This window comes from Triticum aestivum, chromosome 7A, assembly GCF_018294505.1.
Source record: "Triticum aestivum cultivar Chinese Spring chromosome 7A, IWGSC CS RefSeq v2.1, whole genome shotgun sequence".
NCBI lineage: Eukaryota > Viridiplantae > Streptophyta > Magnoliopsida > Poales > Poaceae > Triticum > Triticum aestivum.
The window spans coordinates 432,444,116-432,468,429 of record NC_057812.1 but is presented as its reverse complement, the minus strand read 5'-3'; positions in this window follow the sequence as shown (position 1 = coordinate 432,468,429).

Sequence of the window (24,314 nt, the reverse complement as noted above, 5' to 3'; positions counted from 1 at the left end):
CGGGCCATGTGATTTGGATCTAGCTTGGTGAAGCGTGTTTTTACCATGGCCCAGGCTTCTTGTGTGCCTTCCCGATAGGCGGATGTCTTCCATAGCTCGAAGCGGCATCGGGCACCCTTGAACAAGCTTTCCAAGCCCTCCATACTTTCTGGAGGGGTATCAGAGGGCCATAATGCCTTCACCATAATCTTCATGGCTTTCTGGGCCCGAGCATGTACCACGGACAATTCCTTCAGAAAATCACCTTGAAATCTGGATACTTCCTCTTTTGGCCGGCCAGTTAACAGACCTGCAGCAACAAAGTCATGACATTCCGAACCATGGACTACGCATGAGTATGTAAGGTGGTTTTTACATAAGAGAGGAAGACATACTAAACATGCCACCTTTCAGATTCTCATTTTCCTTCTGAGCAGCTAATAACTGAGCCCTCAAGCTCTCTATCTCTGTGAGTTGTTTGTTGATACGTCCCTAATGCATCTATACTTTTTTATTGTTCCATGATGTTATATTATCAATCTTGGATGTTTTATAATCATTTATAGTCATTTTATGTCATTTTTTGGTACTAACCTATTGACATAGTACCAAGTGCCAGTTGCTGTTTTTTACATCACAGAAAATCAATATCAAACGGAATCCAAATGCCACGAAACTTTACAGAGAATTTTTATGGGCTAGAAGGAACACAATAGGCCCTGCTGCGCCTGGGGGGTGCCCCGAGGGGAGCACAACCCACCAGGGCGCACCAGGAGGCCCAGGTGTGCCTTGGTGGGTTGTGCCCACCTCGGGTGCCCCCGGACCGCCTCTTTGCTCTATAAATACCCCAATATTCCAAAAACCCTAGGGGAGTCAACGAAATATTGATCCATACACCGCAGAGTCCAGAACCACAAGATCTAATCTAGACACCATCTCGGATGGGGTTCACCACCTCCATTGGTGCCTCTTCGATGATGCGTGAGTAGTTCTTTGTAGACCTTCGGGTCCGTAGTTATTAGCTAGATGGCTTCATCTCTCTTGATTCTCAATACAATGGTCTCTTGGAGATCCATATGATGTAACTCTTTTGCGGTGTGTTTGTTGGGATCGATGAACTTTGAGTTTATGATTGGATCTATCTTTTTATATCCATGAAAGTATTTTAGTTTCTTTGATCTCTTTTATGCATGATTGCTTATAGCCTCGTATTTCTTCACCGAGATTTGGGTTTTGTTTGGCCAACTTGATCTATTTATCTTGCAATGGGAAGATGTGCTTTGTAGTGGGTTCGATCTTACGGTGCTTGATCCTAGTGACAGAAGGGGAACCGACACGTAGGTATCATTGCTACTAAGGATAAAGCGATGGGCTCTATCTCTACATAGATAGATCTTGTATACATCATGTCATCATTCCTATTTCATTACTTCATTTATCCATGAACTTAATAGACTAGATGCATGCTGGATAGCGGTCGATGTGTGGAGTAATAGTATTAGACGCAGGCAGGAGTCGGTCTACTAATCTTGGAGGCGATGCCTATGTAATGATCATTGCCTGGATATCGTCATGAGTATTTGAAGTTCTATCAATTTCCCAACAATAATTTGTTCACCCACCATTTGCTATTTTTCTCGAGAGAAGCCACTAGTGAAATCTACGGCCCCCGGGTCTCTTTCTCATATTATTTGCCTTTGCGGTCTATTTTCCTTTGCGTTTATTTTCATATCTATTAATCCAAAAACCCAAAAATACTTTGCTGCACTTTATTTTATTTGTGATATATTTTTTCAATCTATTACAACTTTCTCCTGTCACGCACCAATTTCTGGCACCGTTACCTGAAAGGGGTTGACAACCTCTTTAACACATCGGGTTACGAGGATATGTTATCTATGTGCAGGGATTGTTTACGTTGTGTTGCTTGGTTCTCCTACTGGTTCGATAACCTTGGTTTCATATCTAAGGGAAATACCTACCGCCGTTGTGCTGCATCATCCCTTCCTCTTTGGGGAAATACCGATGTAGCTTCAAGCGGCATCAAAAGGAATTTCTAGCGCCATTGCCGGGGAGGATCTTCAACATATACCAGGTTCCTAATCATAAATCTCATCTCCTTGCAATTTACATTATTTGCCATTTGCCTCTCGTTTTCCTCTCCCCCACTTCACAAAAATTTGCCATTTTATTCGCCCCTCTTTCTCGTTCGCCATTTTCCCGTCAGATCTATCCTTTGCTTGCAATCATGAGTAATTTCGGTATGGCACCAACAGATGATGGCCTAAATCCTAAAATTGGATGTACAGGCAATCTGGATTCTAAAACTTTTATCTTGGGGCAAGGGAACATTATGGGAAAAGAACGTATCCAAGAATTTTTTTAATTGTGTTGGGAATCTAAGTCTTGATGATGCTCCTATACTTAAAACTACTAGATCTTATGCGGATGCTATTTCAGCACTAGTTCTGAAACTTGAAAGTCAATTTATACATACCCATCCTAGTTTGCAAAGATTGTTTTTTGAGCTTCCTGTTATAATGGACCCTAGGGCTAAAAAGTTGTCCACTCTCGTTCTTATGAATGAGTTTGACTACATAATACGGGAAGCTAGGGAAATCTTTGATTTTTATGGTATGAATCATGAAAAACCTGTGTTAGATGAAATTCTTTACAATAGTGATTATGCTTTAAGACATTTGCTTGGGGATAATAAAATCTTTGATGAGAATCTCAAAAAGGAAGTCCTCGTTCTAGATATAACCCAACAAGTTTTCAATAATGTTAACCAACATTACTCTTGGATTGTTGCGGGGAATCAAAGAGGTTATGATGAACATCAACTTAGGAATGCTAAGGTTTATATGGATAGTATGTTTTATGTTGTGTTTACAAAACCCCATGATGAAAGCACCTCTAAGAAGGTTAGGAACAAAGATGACAAAACTTAGATCCTTTCTTTATGCCTAGCTAAGGGCGTAAAACTATAGCGCTTGTTGGGAGGCAACCCAATGAATAAAATTATTTTTGATTTTTGCTTCCTGTTTTTGAATGTTAGCACAATTATGATACTGTTATGATTGTGTTTTTATGTTTTACTTAGTGTTTGTGCCAAGTAAGGCCATTAGGATCTTCTTGGGTGATAGTTGTTTGATCTTGCTGAAAAAACAGAAACTTTTGCGCTCACGAAAATAATTTTCATTTTCCGAGAGAGAGATACAATACCCATTCCACTTGAAGTAGATCAATATACAAATTTCTCAGGTCGTCCTAATTTTTCAGAATTTTTGGAGTTACAGAAGTATTCGAAATAGTCATATTGCTATAGACTGTTCTGTTTTGACAGATTCTGTTTTCCTTGTGTTGTGTGCTTATTTTGATGGCTCTATGGTTTTCTTTGATGAGCTTTTGCCATAGAAAAGTTGGAATACAATAGATATAATGCAAGAACAAAATATGAATTGGTTTGATACATCACTTATAGTAGTGATTTATTATTCTTATACTAACGGATCTCACAAAGGTTTTGTTGAGTTTTGTGTGATTGAAGTTTTAAAGTTTTGGGTTATCTTACGATGGATGAAGGAATAAGGAGTAGAAGAGCCTATGCTTGGGGGTGCCCCGGAATCCCAAACTATTATCCAAAAAAGAGCAACCAACTAAGCTTGGGGATGCCCCCGAGTGGCATCCCCTCTTTCTTCTAACGACCATCGGTATTTTACTCGAAGCTATATTTTTATTCGTCACATACTATGTGTTTTGCTTGGTGATACGTCTCCAACGTATCTACTTTTCCAAACACTTTTGCCCTTGTTTAGGACTCTAACTTGCATGATTTGAATGGAACTAACCTGGACCGACGTTGTTTTCAGCAGAATTGCCATGGTGTTATTTTTGTGCAGAAATAAAAGTTCTTGGAATGACCTGAAAATCAACGGAGAATATTTTTGGAATATATAAAAAATATTGGTGAAAGAATCAAGGCCAGGGGGCACACACCCTGTCCACGAGGGTGGGGGCGCGCCTACCCCCCTGGGCGCGCCCTGCTACCTCTTGAGCACTGCATTGGATTTCCTCGAAGAGGAAGGGATGATGCAGCAAAGTAGCGTAAGTATTTCCCTCAGTTTTTGAGAACCAAGGTATCAATCCAGTAGGAGGCTATGCTCGAGTCCCTCGTACGTACACAAAAACAATAGCTTAATGCAACCAACGCGCTTAGGGGTTGTCAATCCCTTCACGATTACTTACGAAAGTGAGATCTGATAGAGATGATAAATAATATTTTTGATATTTTTGATATAGAGATGCAAAGTAAATAAAGTAAAAGCAAAGTAAAAGCAAAGCAATAATAAAGTGATGGAGATTGATATGATGAGAAAGAGACCCGAGGGCCATAGGTTTCACTAGTGGCTTCTCTCAAGAGCATAAGTATTCTACGGTGGGTGAACAAATTACTGTTGAGTAGTTGACAGAATTGAGCATAGTTATGAGAATATCTAGGTATGATCATGTATATAGGCATCACGTCTGAGACAAGTAGACCGAAATGATTCTGCATCTACTACTATTACTCCACTCATCGACCGCTATCCAGCATGCATCTAGAGTATTAAGTTAAAAACAGAGTAACGCCTTAAGCAAGATGACATGAAGTAGAGGGATAGTTTCATGCAATATGATAAAAAAACCATCTTGTTATCCTAGATGGCAACAATACAATATGTGCCTTGCTGCCCCTTCTGTCACTGGGAAAGGACACCGCAAGATTGAACCCAAAGCTAAGCACTTCTCCCATGGCAAGAACAACCAATCTAGTAGGCCAAACCAAACTGGTGATTCGAAGAGACTTGCAAAGATAACCAATCATACATAAAAGAATTTAGAGAAGATTCAAATATTATTCATATATAAACTTGATCATAAACCCACAATTCATCGGTCTCAACAAACACACCGCAAAAAGAAGATTACATCGAATAGATCTCCACAAGAGAGGGGGAGAACATTGTATTGAGATCCAAAAAGAGAGAAGAAGCCATCTAGCTACTAGCTATGGACCCGTAGGTCTAAAGTAAACTACTCACGCTTCATCGGAGGGGCTTGGATGATGATGTAGAAGCCCTCCGTGATCGATGCCCCCTCCGGCGGAGCTTCGGAAGAGGCCCCAAGATGGGATCTCGTGGATACAGAAAGTTGCGGCGGTGGAATTAGGTTTTTGGCTCCGTCCCCGATCGTTTGGGGTACATGGATATATATAGGAGGAAGAAGTACATCGGTGGAGCTTCGAGGGGCCCACGAGGCAGGGGGGCGCCCTAGGAGGGCGCCCCCTACCCTTGTGACCACCTCGTGGCTTTCTTTACGGAGGGTCCAAGTCTCCTGGATCTTATCTGATGAGAAAATCACGTTTCCGAAGATTTCATTCCGTTTGGACTCTGTTTGATATTCCTTTTCTTCGAAACCCTAAAACAGGCAAAAAAACAACAATTCTGGGTTGGGCCTCCGGTTAATAGGTTAGTCCGAAAAATAATATAAAAGTGGATAATAAAGCCCAATAATGTCTAAAACAGTAGATAATATAGCATGGAGCAATCAAAAATTATAGATACATTGGAGATGTATCAAGCATCCCCAAGCTTAATTCCTGCTCGTCCTCGAGGAGGTAAATGATAAAAACAGAATTTTTGATGCGGAGTGCTACTTGGCATAATTTCAATGTAAATCTTCTTAATTGTGGTATGAATATTCAGATTCAAAAGATTCAAGACAAAAGTTCATATTGATATAAAAATAATAATACTTCAAGCATACTAACAAAGCAATTATGTCTTCTCAAAATATCATGGCCAAAGAAAGCTATCCCTACAAAATCATATAGTCTGGCTATGCTCTATCTTCACCACACAAAGTATTTAAATCATGCACAACCCCGATGACAAGCCAAGCAATTGTTTCATACTTCTGACATTTTCAAAACTTTTTCGATCTTCACGCAATACATGAGCGTGAGCCAAGGATATAACACTATAGGTGGAATAGAATGGTGGTTGTGGAGAAGACAAAAAGGGAGAAGATAGTCTCACATTAACTAGGCGTATCAACGGGCTATGGAGATGCCCATCAATAGATATCAATGTGAGTGAGTAGGGATTGCCATGCAACGGATGCACTAGAGCTATAAGTATACGAAAGCTCAAAAGAAACTAAGTGGGTGTGCATCCAACTCGCTTGCTCACGAAGACCTAGGGCATTTTGAGGAAGCCCATCATTGGAATATACAAGCCAAGTTCTATAACGAAAAATTCCCACTAGTATATGAAAGTGACATAATGAGAGACTCTCTATCATGAAGATCATGGTGCTACTTTGAAGCACAAGTGTGGTAAAAGGATAGTAACATTGTCCCTTCTCTCTTTTTCTCACATTTTTTTATTTGGGCCTTTCTCTTTTTTTTATGGCCTCTTTATTATTATTATTATTATTTTTCGTCCGGAGTCTCATCCCGACTTGTGGGGGAATCATAGTCTCCATCATCCTTTCCTCACTGGGACAATGCTCTAATAATGATGATCATCACACTTTATTGTTGGGGAACGTAGTAATTTCAAATTTTTCCTACGCACACACAAGATCATGGTGATGCATAGCAACGAGAGGGGAGAGTGTAGTCTACGTACCCTCGTAGACCGACAGCGGAAGCGTTATGACAACGCGGTTGATGTAGTCGTACATCTTCACGGCCCGACCGATCAAGCACCGAAACTACGGCACCTCTGAGTTCTAGCACACGTTCAGCTCGATGACGATCCCCAGAATCTGATCTAGCAAAGTGTCGGGGAAGAGTTCCGTCAGCACGACGGCGTGGTGACGATCTTGATGTTCTACTGTCGCAGGGCTTCTCCTAAGCACCACTACAATATTATCGAGGACTATGGTGGAGGGGGGCACCGCACACGGCTAAGAGAACGATCTTGAAGATCAACTTGTGTGTCTAGAGGTGCCCCCTACCCCCGTATATAAAGGAGCAAGGGGGGAGGCCGGCCGGCCCTTGTGGGTGCGCCAAGGAGGAGGAGTCCTCCTCCTAGTAGGAGTAGGACTCCCCTCTTTCCTACTCCTACTAGTAGGGGGAAAGGAAGGGGGAGAGGGAGAAGGAAAGGGGGGCGCCGCCCCCCTCTCCTAGTCCAATTCGGACCAGAGGGGGAGGGGGCGCGCGGCCCACCCTGGCCGCCCCTCTCTCTCTCCACTAGGGCCCATAAGGCCCATTACTTCTCCCGGGGGGGGGGGTCCGGTAACCCTCCGACACTCAAGTTTTCTTCGAAATCACCTGGAACACTTCCGGTGTCGGAATATAGCCGTCCAATATATCAATATTTATGTCTCGACCATTTCGAGACTCCTCGTCATGTCCGTCATCACATCCGGGACTCCGAACAAACTTCGGTACATCAAAATATATAAACTCATAATGCAACTGTCATCGTAACGTTAAGCGTGCGGACCCTACGAGTTCGAGAACAATGTAGACATGACCGAGACATGTCTCCGGTCAATAACCAATAGCATAACCTGGATGCTCATATTGGCTCCCACATATTCTACGAAGATCTTTTATCGGTCAGACCGCATAACAACATACTTTGTTCCCTTTGTCATCGGTATGTTACTTACCCGAGATTCGATCGTCGGTATCTCAATACCTAGTTCAATCTCGTTACCGGCAAGTCTCTTTTACTTGTTCTGTAATACATCATCTCGCGACTAACTTATTAGTTGCAATGCTTGCAAGGCTAAAGTGATGTGCATTACCGAGAGGGCCTAGAGATACCTCTCCGACAATCGGAGTGACAAATCCTAATCTCGAAATACGCAAACCCAACAAGTACCTTCGGAGACACCTGTAGAGCACCTTTATAATCACCTAGTTACGTTGTGACGTTTGGTAGCACACAAAGTGTTCCTCCGGTAAACGGGAGTTGCATAATCTCATAGTCATAGGAACATGTATAAGTTATGAAGAAAGCAATAGCAACAAACTAAACGATCAAGTGCTAAGCTAATGGAATGGGTCAAGTCAATCACATCATTCTCCTAATGATGTGATCCCGTTAATCAAATGACAACACATGTCTATGGTTAGGAAACATAACCATCTTTGATTAACGAGCTAGTCAAGTAGAGGCACACTAGTGACGTTTAGTTTGTCTATGTATTCACACAAGTATTATGTTTTCGGATAATACAATTCTAGCATGAATAATAAACATTTATCATGATATAAGGAAATAAATACTAACTTTCTTATTGCCTCTAGGGCATATTTCCTTCAGTCTCCCACTTGCACTAGAGTCAATAATCTAGATTTACACAGTAATGATTCTAACACCCATGGACCTTTGGTGTTGATCATGTTTTGCTCGTGGAAGAGGCTTAGTCAACGGGTCTGCTACATTCAGATCCGTATGTATCTTGCAAATCTCTATGTCTCCCACCTGGACTAGATCCCGAATGGAATTGAAGCGTCTCTTGATGTGTTTGGTTCTCTTGTGAAATTTGGATTCCTTTGCCAAGGCAATTGCACCAGTATTGTCACAAAAGATTTTCATTGGACCCGATGCACTAGGTATGACACCTAGATCGGATATGAACTCCTTCATCCAGACTCCTTCGTTTGCTGCTTCCGAAGAAGCTATGTACTCCGCTTCACATGTCGATCCCACCACAACGCTTTGTTTAGAACTGCACCAACTGACAGCTCCACTGTTTAATGTAAACACGTATCTGGTTTGCAATTTAGAATCGTCCGGATCAGTGTCAAAGCTTGCATCAACGTAACCATTTACGATGAGCTCTTTGTCACCTCCATATACGAGAAACATATCCTTAGTCCTTTTCAGGTATTTCAGGATGTTCTTGACCACTGTCCAGTGATCCACTCCTGGATTACTTTGGTACCTCCCTGCTAGACTTATAGCAAGACATACATCAGGTCTGGTACACAGCATTGCATACATGATAGAGCCTATGGCTGAAGCATAGGGAACATCTTTCATTTTCTCTCTATCTTCTGCAGTGGTCGGGCATTGAGTCTTACTCAATTTCACACCTTGTAACACAGGCAAGAATCCTTTCTTTGCTTGATCCATTTTGAACTTCTTCAAAATTTTGTCAAGGTATGTGCTTTGTGAAAGTCCAATTAAGCGTCTTGATCTATCTCTATAGATCTTAATGCCCAATATGTAAGCAGCTTCACCGAGGTCTTTCATTGAAAAACTCTTATTCAAGTATCCCTTTATGATATCCAGAAATTCTACATCATTCCCGATTAGTAATATGTCATCTACATATAATATCAGAAATGCTACAGAGCTCCCACTCACTTTCTTGTAAATACATGCTTCTCCAAAAGTCTGTACAAAACCAAATGCTTTGATCACATTATCAAAGCGTTTATTCCAACTCCGAGAGGCTTGCACCAGTCCATAAATGGATCGCTGGAGCTTGCACACTTTGTTAGCTCCCTTTGGATCGACAAAACCTTCCGGCTGCATGATATACAACTCTTCTTCCAGAAATCCATTCAGGAATGCAGTTTTGACATCCATCTACCAAATTTCATAATCATAAAATGCGGCAATTGCTAACATGATTCGGACAGACTTAAGCATCGCTACGGGTGAGAAGGTCTCATCATAGTCAATCCCTTGAACTTGTTGAAAACCTTTTGCGACAAGTCAAGATTTGTAGACAGTAACATTACCGTCAGCGTTAGTCTTCTTCTTGAAGATCCATTTATTCTCAATTGCTTTCCGATCTTTGGGCAAGTCAACCAAAGTCCATACTTTGTTCTCATACATGGATCCCATCTCAGATTTCATGGCTTCAAGCCATTTTGCGAAATCTTGGCTCACCATCGCTTCTTCATAGTTCGTAGGTTCATCATGATCTAGTAGCATGACTTCCAGAACAGGATTACCATACCACTCTTGTGCGGATCTTACTATGGTTGATCTACGAGGTTCAGTAGTAACTTGTTCTGAAGTTTCATGATCATCATCATTAGCTTCCTCACTAATTGGTGTAGGTGTCACAGAAACTAGTTTCTGTGATGTACTACTTTCCAATAAGGGAGCAGGTACAGTTGCCTCATCAAGTTCTACTTTCCTCCCACTCACTTCTTTCGAGAGAAACTCCTTCTCTAGAAAGTTTCCAAATTTAGCAAAAAAAGTCTTGCCTTCGGATCTGTGATAGAAGGTGTATCCAATAGTTTCTTTTGGATATCCTATGAAGACACATTTCTCTGATTTGGGTTCGAGCTTATCAGGTTGAAGCTTTTTCACATAAGCATCGCAGCCCCAAACTTTCAGAAACGACAACTTTGGTTTCTTGCCAAACCACAGTTCATAAGGTGTCGTCTCAACGGAATTTGATGGTGCCCTATTTAACGTGAATGCGGCCGTCTCTAAAGCATAACCCCAAAACGATAGCGGTAAATCAGTAAGAGACATCATAGATCGCACCATATCTAGTAAAGTACGATTACGACGTTCGGACACACCATTACGCTGTGGTGTTCCGGGTGGCGTGAGTTGCGAAACTATTCCGCTTTATTTAAAATGTACACCAAACTCGTAACTCAAATATTCTCCTCCACGATCAGATCGTAGGAATTTTATTTTCTTGTTACGATGATTTTCAACTTCACTCTGAAATTCTTTAAACTTTTCAAATGTTTCAGACTTATGTTTCATTAAGTAGATATACCCATATCTGCTTAAGTCATCTGTGAAGGTGAGAAAATAACGATATCTGCCACGAGCCTCAACATTCATCAGACCACATACATCTATATGTATGATTTCCAACAAATCTGTTGCTCTCTCCATAGTACCGGAGAACGGTGTTTTGGTCATCTTGCCCATAAGGCGCGGTTCGCAAGTACCAAGTGATTCATAATCAAGTGGTTCCAAAAGTCCATCAGTATGGAGTTTCTTCATGCGCTTTACACCGATATGACCTAAACGGCAGTGCCACAAATAAGTTGCACTATCATTATCAACTCTGCATCTTTTGGCTTCAACATTATGAATATGTGTGTCACTACTATCGAGATTTAATAAGAATAGACCACTCTTCAAGGGTGCATGAACATAAAAGATATTACTCATATAAATAGAACAACCATTATTCTCTGATTTAAATGAATAACCGTCTTGCATCAAACAAGATCCAGATATAATATTCATGCTCAACGCTGGCACCAAATAACAATTATTTAGGTCCAATACTAATCCCGAAGGTAGATGTAGAGGTAGCGTGCCGACCGCGATCACATCAACTTTGGAACCATTTCCCACGCGCATCGTCACCTCGTCCTTAGCCAATCTTCGTTTAATCCGCAGTCCCTGTTTCGAGTTGCAAATATTAGCAACAGAACCAGTATCAAATACCCAGGTGCTACTGCGAGCATTAGTAAGGTACACATCAATAATATGTATATCATATATACCTTTGTTCACCTTGCCATCCTTCTTATCCGCCAAATACTTGGGGCAGTTTCGCTTCCAGTGACCAGTCTGCTTGCAGTAGAAGCACTCAGTTTCAGGCTTAGGTCCAGATTTGGGTTTCTTCTCCTGAGCAGCAACTTGCTTGATGTTCTTTTTGAAGTTCCCCTTCTTCCCTTTGCCCTTTTTCTTGAAACTAGTGGTCTTGTTGACCATCAACACTTGATGCTCCTTCTTGATTTCTACCTCCGCAGCTTTCAGCATTGCGAAGAGCTCGGGAATTGTCTTAACCATCCCTTGCATATTATAGTTCATCACGAAGCTCTTGTAGCTAGGTGGAAGTGATTGGAGAATTCTGTCAATGACGCAATCATCTGGAAGATTAACTCCCAATTGAATCAAGTGATTATTATACCCAGACATTTTGAGTATATGCTCACTGACAGAACTGTTCTCCTCCATCTTGCAGCTATAGAACTTATTGGAGACTTCATATCTCTCAATATGGGCATTTGCTTGAAATATTAACTTCAACTCCCGGAACATCTCATATGCTCCATGACGTTCAAAATGTCGTTGAAGTCCCGATTCTAAGCCGTAAAGCATGGCACACTGAACTATTGAGTAGTCATCAGCTTTGCTCTGCCAGACGTTCATAACATCTGGTGTTGCTCTAGCAGCAGGCCTGGCACCCAGCGGTGCTTCCAGGACGTAATTCTTCTGTGCAGCAATGAGGATAATCCTCAAGTTACGGACCCAGTCCGTGTAATTGCTACCATCATCTTTCAACTTTGCTTTCTCAAGGAACGCATTAAAATTCAATGGAACAACAACACGGGCCATCTATCTACAATCAAACATAAACAAGCAAGATACTATCAGGTACTAAGTTCATGATAAATTTAAGTTCAATTAATCATATTACTAAAGAACTTCCACTTAGATAGACATCCCTCTAATCCTCTAAGTGATCACATGATCCAAATCAACTAAACCATGTCCGATCATCACGTGAGATGGAGTAGTTCCATTGGTGAACATCACTATGTTTATCATATCTACTATATGATTCACGCTCGACCTTTCGGTCTCCGTGTTCCGAGGCCATATCTATTATATGCTAGGCTCGTCAAGTTAAACCTGAGTATTCTGCGTGTGCAACTGTTTTGCACCCGTTGTATTTGAACGTAGAGCCTATCACACCCGATCATCACGTGGTGTCTCAGCACGAAGAACTTTCGCAATGGTGCATGCTCAGGGAGAACACTTTTAATGATAATTTAGTGAGGGATCATCTTATAATGCTACCGTCAAACAAAGCAAGATAAGATGCATAAAAGATAAACATCACATGCAATCAATTTAAGTGATATGATATGGCCATCATCATCTTGTGCTTGTGATCTCCATCTTCGAAGCATCGTCATGATCACCATCGTCACCGGCGCGACACCTTGATCACCATCGTAGCATCGTTGTCGTCTCGCCAATCTTATGCTTCCACGACTATCGCTACCGCTTAGTGATAAAGTAAAGTATTACAGCGCAATTGCATTGCATACAATAAAGCGACAACCATATGGCTCCTGCCAGTTGCCGATAACTCGGTTACAAAACATGATCATCTCATACAATAAAATTTAGCATCATGTCTTGACCATATCACATCACAACATGCCCTGCAAAAACAAGTTAGATTTGTTGTTGCAAGTTTTAAGTGGCTGCTACGGGCTTAAGCAAGAACCAATCTTACCTACGCATCAAAACCACAACAATAGTTTGTCAAGTTGGTGTTGTTTTAACCTTCACAAGGACCGGGCGTAGCCACACTCGGTTCAACTAAAGTTGGAGAAACTGACACCCGCCAGCCACCTGTGTGCAAAGCACGTCGGTAGAACCAGTCTCGCGTAAGCGTACGCGTAATGTCGGTCCGGGCCGCTTCATCCAACAATACTGCTGAACCAAAGTATGACATGCTAGTAAGCAGTATGACTTATATCACCCACAACTCACTTGTGTTCTACTCATGCATATTACATCAACGCATAAAACCAGGCTCGGATGCCACTGTTGGGGAACGTAGTAATTTCAAAATTTTCCTACGCACACGCAAGATCATGGTGATGCATAGCAACGAGAGGGGAGAGTGTAGTCTATGTACCCTCGTAGACCGACAGCGGAAGCGTTATGACAACGCGGTTGATGTAGTCGTACGTCTTCATGGCCCGACCGATCAAGCACCGAAACTACGGCACCTCCGAGTTCTAGCACACGTTCAGCTCGATGACGATCCCCGGACTCCGATCCAGCAAAGTGTCGGGGAAGAGTTCCCTCAGCACGACGGCGTGGTGACGATCTTGATGTTCTACTGTCGCAGGGCTTCGCCTAAGCACTACTACAATATTATCGAGGACTATGGTGGAGGGGGGCACCGCACACGGCTAAGAGAACGATCTTGAAGATCAATTGTGTGTCTAGAGGTGCCCCCCTGCCCCCATATATAAAGGAGCAAGGGGGGAGGCCGGCCGGCCCTTGTGGGCGCGCCAAGGAGGAGGAGTCCTCCTCCTAGTAGGAGTAGGACTCCCCTCTTTCCTACTCCTACTAGGAGGGGGAAAGGAAGTGGGAGAGGGAGAAGGAAAGGGGGGCGCCGCCCCCTCTCCTAGTCCAATTTGGACCAGAGGGGGAGGGGGTGCGCGGCCCACCCTGGCCGCCCCTCTCTCTCTCTCCACTAGGGCCCATAAGGCCCATTACTTCTCCCGGGGGGGGGGGGGTTCCCGTAACCCTCCGGCACTCCAGTTTTCTCCGAAATCACCCGGAACACTTCCGGTGTCGGAATATAGCCGTCCAATATATCAATATTTATGTCTCAACCATTTCGAGACTCCTCGTCATGTCCGTGATCACATCCGGGACTCCGAACAAACTTCGGTACATCAAAATATATAAAATCATAATGCAACTGTCATCGTAACGTTAAGCGTGCGGACCCTACGAGTTCGAGAACAATGTAGACATGACCGAGACATGTCTCTGGTCAATAACCAATAGCATAACCTGGATGCTCATATTGGCTCCCACATATTCCACGAAGATCTTTTATCGGTCAGACCGCATAACAACATACTTTGTTCCCTTTGTCATCGGTATGTTACTTACCCGAGATTCGATCGTCGGTATCTCAATACCTAGTTCAATCTCGTTATCGGCAAGTCTCTTTTACTCGTTCCATAATACATCATCCCGCAACTAACTTATTAGTTGCAATTCTTGCAAGGCTTAAGTGATGTGCATTACCGAGAGGGCCCAGAGATACCTCTTTGACAATCGGAGTGACAAATCCTAATCTCGAAATACACCAACCCAACAAGTACCTTCGGAGACACCTGTAGAGCACCTTTATAATCACCCAGTTACATTGTGATGTTTGGTAGCACACAAAGTGTTCCTCCGGTAAACAGGAGTTGCATAATCTCATAGTCATAGGAACATGTATAAGTTATGAAGAAAGCAATAGCAACAAACTAAACGATCAAGTGCTAAGCTAATGGAATGGGTCAAGTCAATCACATCATTCTCCTAATGATGTGATCCCGTTAATCAAATGACAACACATGTCTATGGTTAGGAAACATAACCATCTTTGATTAATGAGCTAGTCAAGTAGAGGCACACTAGTGACGTTTAGTTTGTCTATGTATTCACACAAGTATTATGTTTCCGGATAATACAATTCTAGCATGAATAATAAACATTTATCATGATATAAGGAAATAAATAATAACTTTATTATTGCCTCTAGGGCATATTTCCTTCATTTATTTACTTACAACTCATGAATTACAACTCGATTCTTAGAACAAAATATGACTCTATATGAATGCCTCCGGCGGTGTACCGGGATGTGCAATGAATCAAGAGTGACATGTATGAAAGAATTATGAACGGTGGCTTTGCCACAAATACGATGTCAACTACATGATCATGCTAGCAATATGACAATGATGGAGCGTGTCATAATGACAGGAACGGTGGAAAGTTGCATGGCAATATATCTGGGAATGGCTATGGAAATGCCATGATAGGTAGGTATGGTGGCTGTTTTGAGGAAGGTATTTGGTGGGTGTATGCTACCGGCGAAAAGTGTGTGGTATTAGAGAGGCTAGCAATGGTGGAAGGAAGTAAAGTGCGTATAATCCATGGACTCAACATTAGTCATAAAGAACTCATATACTTATTGCAAAAATCTAGAAGTTATCAAAGCAAAGTATTACGCGCATGCTCCTAGGGGGATAGATTGGTAGGAAAATACCATCGCTCGTCCCCGACCGCCACTCATAAGGAAGACAATCAATAAATAAATCATGCTCCGACTTCATCACATAACGGTTCACCATACGTGCATGCTACGGGAATCACAAACTTTAACACAAGCATTTCTCAAATTCACAACTACTCAACTATCATGACTCTAATATCACCATCCTCATATCTCAAAACAATTATCAAGCATCAATTTCTTCTTAGTATTCAACACACGCATACGAAAGTTTTATTATTAATCTTGCATACCAAGCATATTAGGATTTTAAGAAAATTACCATGCTATTAAGACTCTCAAAATAATCTAAGTGAAGCATGAGAGATCAATAGTTTCTATAAAACAAATCCACCACCGTGCTCTAAAAGATATAAGTGAAGCACTAGAGCAAAACTATAAAGCTCAAAAGATATAAGTGAAGTACATAGAGTATTCTATCAAATTCCAAATCATGCATGGCTCTCTCAAAAGGTGTGTACATCAAGGATGATTATGGTAAACTATAAAACAAAGACTCAAATCATAAAAGACGCTCCAAGCAAAACACATATCATGTAGTGAATAAAAATATAGCTCCAAGTAAAGTTACCGATAGAAGTAGACGAAAGAGGGGATGCCTTCCAGGGCATCCCCAAGATTTGGCTTTTAGGTGTCCTTAGATTATATTGGGGGTGCCATGGGCATCCCCAAGCTTAGGCTCTTGCCACTCCTTGTTCCATAGTCCAACAAATCTTTACCCTAAACTTGAAAAATTCACAACACAAAACTTAAAGTAGAAAACTCGTGAGCTCCGTTAGCGAAAGAAAACAAAAGACCACTGCAAGTTACTGTAATGAACTCATTATTTATTTATATGGGTGTTATACCTACTGTATTCCAACTTCTCTATGGATTATAAACTATTTTACTAGCCATAGATTCATCAAAATAAGCAAACAAGACACGAAAAACAGAATCTGTCAAAAACAGAACAGTCTATAGTAATCTGTAGCTAGCGCAAGATATGGAACCCCAAAAATTCTAAAATAAATTTCTGGACGTGAGGAATTTATCTATTAATCATATTAAAAAATAATTAACTAAATATCACTTTCCGAATAAAAATGACAGCAGTTCTCGTGAGCGCTAAAGTTTCTGTTTTTACAGCAAGTTCAACAAGACTTTCCCCAAGTCTTCCCAACGGTTCTACTTGGCACAAACACTAATTAAACACAAAAAACACAACCAAAACAGAGGCTAGATAATTTATTTATTACTAAACAGGAGAAAAAAGCAAGGAATAAAAATAAAATTGGGTTGCCTCCCAACAAGCGCTATCGTTTAACGCCCATAGCTAGGCATAACAAGCAAGAATAGATCTAGGTATTGCCATCTTTGGTAGGCAATCCATAAGTGGCTCTCATGATAGATTCATATGGTAATTTTATTTTCTTTCTAGGGAAGTGTTCCATGCCATTTTTTAATGGAAATTTAAATCTAATATTCCCTTCCTTCATATCAATAATTGCACCAACCGTTCTAAGGAAAGGTCTACCAAGAATAATAGGGCAAGAAGGATTGCAATCTATATCAAGAACGATAAAATCTACGGGCACATAATTCCTTTTGCAACAATAAAAACATCATTAATTCTTCCCATAGGTTTCTTAATAGTGGAATCCGCAAGATGCAAGTTCAGAGAGCAATCATCAAAATCACGGAAATCTAGCAAATCACACAAAGTTTTGGGAATAGTAGAGACACTAGCACCCAAATCACACAAAGCATAAAACTCATAGTTTTTAATTTTAATATTAATAGTTGGTTCCCACTCATCATAAAGTTTTCTAGGGATAGAAACTTCCAATTCAAGTTTTTCTTCATAAGATTGCATCAAGGCATCAACGATATGTTTAGTAAACGCTTTATTTTGACTATAAGCATGAGGAGATTTTAGCACGGATTGCAACAAGGAAATACAATAAATCAAAGAGCAATTTTCATGGTTAAATTCCTTGAAATCCATAATAGTTGGTTTAGCAACATCTAGGGTTTTAATTTCTTCAATCCCACTTTTATCAAATTTAGCATCAAGATCAACAAATTCCGAATTCTTAGAACGCCTTCTAGGTAAAGGTGGATCATATTCAGTCCCATCATTATCAAGATTCATATTGCAAAACAAATATTTAATAGGTGACACATCAATAACTTTTAGATCTTCATCATTATTTTCATAGGAACTAGAAGAACACGCTTTTATAAAGGCATCTTTCTTAGCACGCATCCTAGAGGTTCTTTCTTTGCACTTGTCAATGGAAATTCTCATGGCTTTGAGAGACTCATTGATATCATGCTTAGGTAGAATATATCTAAGTTTCAAAGAATCAACATCAAGAGCAATTCTATCAACGTTCCTAGCCAAATCATCAATCTTAAGCAATTTTTCTTCAATCACAGCATTAAAATTATTTTGCAAAGAAACAAATTCTTTAATATTAGATTCAAAATCAGAGGGCATCTTATTATAATTTACATAAGAATTGTTGTAGCAATTACCATAATTATTAGAGGGATTACTAGGATAAGGCCTAGGGTTGAAATTTCCTCTATACGCGTTGTTACCAAAATTGTTCCTACCAACAAAATTCACATCCATAGATTCATTATTATTCTCAATCAAAGTAGACAAGGGCACATCATTAGGATCAGAAGAAACACTCTTATTAGCAAATAATTTCATAAGTTCATCCATCTTTCCACTCAAAACATTAATTTCTTCTATCGCATGCACCTTTTTAGTAGATCTTGTTGGAAATATGCCCTAGAGGCAATAATAAATTGATTATTATTATATTTCCTTGTTCATGATAATCGTTTATTATCCATGCTAGAATTGTATTGATAGGAAACTCAGATACATGTGTGGATACATAGACAACACCATGTCCCTAGTAAGCCTCTAGTTGACTAGCTCGTTAATCAATAGATGGTTACGGTTTCCTGACCATGGACATTGGATGTCGTTGATAACGGGATCACATCATTAGGAGAATGATGTGATGGACAAGACCCAATCCTAAGCCTAGCACAAGATCATGTAGTTCGTATGCTAAAGCTTTTCTAATGTCAAGTATCATTTCCTTAGACCATGAGATTGTGCAACTCCCGGATACCGTAGGAGTGCTTTGGGTGTGCCAAACGTCACAACGTAACTGGGTGGCTATAAAGGTACACTACGGGTATCTCTGAAAGTGTCTGTTGGGTTGGCACGAATCGAGATTGGGATTTTGTCACTCCGTGTAAACGGAGAGGTATCTCTGGGCCCACTCGGTAGGACATCATCATAATGTGCACAATGTGACCAAGGGGTTGATCACGGGATGATGTGTTACGGAACGAGTAAAGAGACTTGCCGGTAACGAGATTGAACAAGGTATCGGTATACCGACGATCGAATCTCGGGCAAGTACCATACCGCTAGACAAAGGGAATTGTATACGGGATTGATTGAGTCCTTGACATCGTGGTTCATCCGATGAGATCATCGTGGAACATGTGGGAGCCAACATGGGTATCCAGATCCCGCTGTTGGTTATTGACCGGAGAACATCTCGGTCATGTCTGCATGTCTCCCGAACCCGTAGGGTCTACACACTTAAGGTTCGATGACGCTAGGGTTATAAAGGAAGCTTGTATGTGGTTACCGAATGTTGTTCGGAGTCCCGGATGAGATCCCGGACGTCACGAGGAGTTCCGGAATGGTCCGGAGGTAAAGATTTATATATAGGAAGTCCTGTTTCGGCCATCGGGACAAGTTTCGGGGTCATCGGTATTGTACCGGGACCACCGGAAGGGTCCCGGGGGCCCACCGGGTGGGGCCACCTGCCCCGGGGGGCCACATGGGCTGTAGGGGGTGCGCCTTGGCCTACATGGGCCAAGGGCACCAGCCCCTAGAGGCCCATGCGCCAAGATATAGGAAAAGGGGAGAGTCCTAAAGGGGGAAGGCACCTCCGAGGTGCCTTGGGGAGGATGGACTCCTCCCCCCTCTTAGCCGCACCCCTTCCTTGGAGGAAGGGGCAAGGCTGCGCCTCCCCCTCTCCCTGCCCCTATATATAGTGGAGGGGAGGGAGGGCATCCATACCTGAGCCCTTGGCGCCTCCCTCCCTCCCGTGACACCTCCTCCTCTCCCGTAGGTGCTTGGCGAAGCCCTGCAGGATTGCCACGCTCCTCCATCACCACCACGCCGTTGTGCTGCTGCTGGATGGAGTCTTCCTCAACCTCTCCCTCTCTCCTTGCTGGATCAAGGCGTGGGAGACATCGTCGAGCTGTACGTGTGTTGAACGCGGAGGTGCCGTCCGTTCGGCACTAGGATCATCGGTGATCTGAATCACGACGAGTACGACTCCATCAACCCCGTTCACTTGAACGCTTCCGCTTAGCGATCTACAAGGGTATGTAGATGCACTCTCCTTTCTACTCGTTGCTGGTCTCTCCATAGATAGATCTTGGTGATACGTAGGAAAATTTTGAATTTCTGCTACGTTCCCCAACAGTGGCATCATGAGCTAGGTCTATTGCGTAGATTCTTTGCACGAGTAGAACACAAAGTAGTTGTGGGCGTCGATATTGTTCAATATGCTTGCCGTTACTAGTCTTATCTTGATTCGGCGGCATCGTGGGATGAAGCGGCCCGGACCAACCTTACACGTACGCTTACGTGAGACCGGTTCCACCGACAAACATGCACTAGTTGCATAAGGTGGCTGGCGGGTGTCTGTCTCTCCCACTTTAGTCGGATCGGATTCGATGAAAAGGGTCCTTATGAAGGGTAAATAGCAATTGGCATATCACGTTGTGGTTCATGCGTAGGTAAGAAACGTTCTTGCTAGAAACCCATAGCAGCCACGTAAAACATGCAAACAACAATTAGAGGACGTCTAACTTGTTTTTGCAGGGTATGCTATGTGATGTGATATGGCCAAAAGGATGTGATGAATGATATATGTGATGTATGAGATTGATCATGTTCTTGTAATAGGAATCACGACTTGCATGTCGATGAGTATGACAACCGGCAGGAGCCATAGGAGTTGTCTTTATTTATTTGTGACCTGCGTGTCAACTTAAACGTCATGTAATTACTTTACTTTATTGCTAACCGTTAGCCATAGTAGTAGAAGTAATAGTTGGCGAGGCAACTTCATGAAGACACGATGATGGAGATCATGATGATGGAGATCATGGTGTCATGCCGGTGACGATGATGATCATGGAGCCCCGAAGATGGAGATCAAAAGGAGCAAAGTGATGATGGCCATATCATGTCACTATTTGATTGCATGTGATGTTTATCATGTTTATACATCTTATTTGCTTAGAACGACGGTAGTAAATAAGATGATCCCTTACAACAATTTCAAGAAGTGTTCTCCCCTAACTGTGCACCGTTGCGACAGTTCGCTGTTTCAAAACATCACGTGATGATCGGGTGTTTTATTCAGACGTTCAAATACAACGGGTGTTGACGAGCCTAGCATGTACAGACATGGCCTCGGAACACATGCAAAACACTTAGGGTTAACTTGACGAGCCTAGCATGTACAGACATGGCCTCGGAACACGGAGACCGAAAGGTCGAACATGAGTCGTATAGAAGATACGATCAACATGAAGATGTTCACCGATGATGACTAGTCCGTCTCACGTGATGATCGGACACGGCCTAGTTTGACTCGGATCATGTAATCACTTAGATGACTAGAGGGATGTCTATCTGAGTGGGAGTTCACAAGATGAACTTAATTATCCTGAACATAGTCAAAAGGTTTTTGCAAATTATGTCATAGCTCACGCTATAGTTCTACTGTTTAGATATGTTCCTAGAGAAAAATTAGTTGAAAGTTGATAGTAGCAATTATGTGGACTAGGTCCGTAAACTGAGGATTGTCCTCATTGCTTCATAGAAGGCTTATGTCCTTAATGCACCGCTCAGTGTGCTGAACCCCAAACGTCGTTTGTACATGTTTTGATAACTACGTGATAGTTCAGTGAAACGGTTTAGAGTTGAGGCACCAAAGACGTTTTTCGAAATGTCGCGGAACATATGAGATGTTTCGAGGGCTGAAATTGGGATTTCAGGCTCGTGCCCACGTCAAGAGGTATGAGACCTCCGACGATTTTCTTAGCCTGCAAACTAAGGGAGAAAGCTCAATCGTTGAGCTTGTGCTCAGATTGTCTGAGTGCGACAATCACTTGAATCGAATGGGAGTTGATCTTCCAGATGAGATAGTGATGTTTCTCCAAAGACATTGCCACCAAGCTGCTAGAGCTTCGTGATGAACTATAACATATCAGGGATAGATATGATGATCCTTGAGGTATTCGCGATGTTTAACACCGCGAAAGTAGAAATCAAGAAGGATCATCAATTGTTGATGGTTGGTGAAACCACTAGTTTCAAGAAGGGCAAGGGCAAGAAGGGATACTTCATGAAACGGCAAATCAGTTGCTGCTCTAGTGAAGAAACCCAAGGTAAAACCCAAACCCGAGACTAAGTGCTTCTGTAATAAGGGGAACAACCACTAGAGCAGAATTACCCTAGATACTTGGTAGATAAGAAGGCTGGCAAGGTCGATAGAAGTATATTGGATATACATTGTGTTAATGTGTACTTTGCTAGTACTCCTAGTAGCACCAGGGTATTAGATACCGGTTCGGTTGCTAAGTGTTAGTAACTCGAAACAAAAGGCTACGGAATAAACGGAGACTAGCTAAAGGTGAGCTGACGATATGTGTTGGAAGTTTTTCCAAGCTTGATATGATCAAGCATCGCACGCTCCCTCTACCAAAGAGATTGGTGTTAAACCTAAATAATTGTTATTTGGTGTTTGCGTTGAGCATAGACATGATTGGATTACGTCTATCGCAATACGGTTATTCATTTAAGGAGAATAATGGTTACTCTGTTTATTTGAATAATACCTTCAATGGTCTTACACCTAAAATGAATGGTTTATTAAATCTCGATCGTAGTGATACACATGTTCATGCCAAAAGATAGTAATGATAGTACCACCTACTTGTGGCACTGCCACGTAAGTCATATCGGTATAAAACGCATGAAGAAGCTCCATATTGATGGATCTTTGGGCTCACTCGTTTTTGAAAAGTTTGAGACATGCGAACCATGTCTATTGGTGTATATGCATGAAGAAACTCCATGCAAATGGACCGTTTTGACTCACTTGATTTTGAATCACTTGGGACATGCAAATCATACCACATGGGCAAGATGACTGAAAAGCCTCGTTTTCAGTAAGATGGAACAAGATAGCAACTTGTTGGAAGTAACACATTTTGATGTGCGCAGTCCAATGAGTGCTGAGGCATGCAGTGAATATCGTTATGTTCTTACTTCACAGATGATTCGAGTAGATGTTGAGTATATTTACTTGATGAATCACAAGTCTGAATTATTGAATGGTTCAAGTAATTTCAGAGTGAAGTAGAAGATCATTGTGACAAGAGGATAAAATGTCTATGATATGATCATGGAGATGAGTATCTGAGTTACGAGTTTTGGCACACAATTAAGACCTTGTGGAAATTGTTTCACAATTAATACCGCCTGGAACACCATAGTGTGATGGTGTGTCCGAACATCATAGTTGCACCCTATTGGATATGGTGCATACCATGATGTCTCTTTTCGAGTTACCACTATCGTTCATGGGTTAGGCATTAGAGACAACCACATTCACTTTAAATAGGGCACCACGTAATTCTGATGAGATGACACCGTATGAATTATGGTTTAGAGAAACCTAAGTTGTCGTTTCTTAAAGGTTTGGGGCTGCGACGCTTATGTGAAAAAGTTTCAGGATTAAGCTCGAACCCAAAGCGGATGAATGCATCTTCATAGGACACCCAAAACAGTTGAGTATACCTCCTGTCTCTGATCCGAAAGCAATAAGGGATTGTTTCTAGAATCGGGTCCTTTCTCGAGGAAAAGTTTCTCTCGAAAAGTTGAGTGGGAGGATGGTGGAGACTTGATGAGGTTATTGAACCGTCACTTCAACAAGTGTGTAACAGGGCACAGGAAGTTGTTCCTGTGGCACGTACACCAACTGAAGTGGAAGCTTATGATAGTGATCATGAAACTTCGGATCGAGTCACTACCAAACCTCGTGGGATGACAAGGATGCGTACTACTTTAGAGTGGTACGTAATCCTGTCTTGGAAGTCATGTTGCTAGACAACAATGAACCTACGAGCTATGGAGAAGCGATGGTGGGCCCGGATTCCGATAAATGGCTCGAGGCCATAAAACCCGAGAGAGGATCCATGTATGAAAACAAAGTGTAGACTTTGGAAGAACTACTTGATGGTCGTAAGGCTGTTAGGTACATATGGATTTTGAAAGGAAGACAGACAATGATGGTAAGTGTCACCATTGAGAAAGCTCGACTTGTCGTTAAGATGTTTTTCGACAAGTTCAAGGAGTTGACTACGATGAGACTTTCTCACTCGTAGCGATG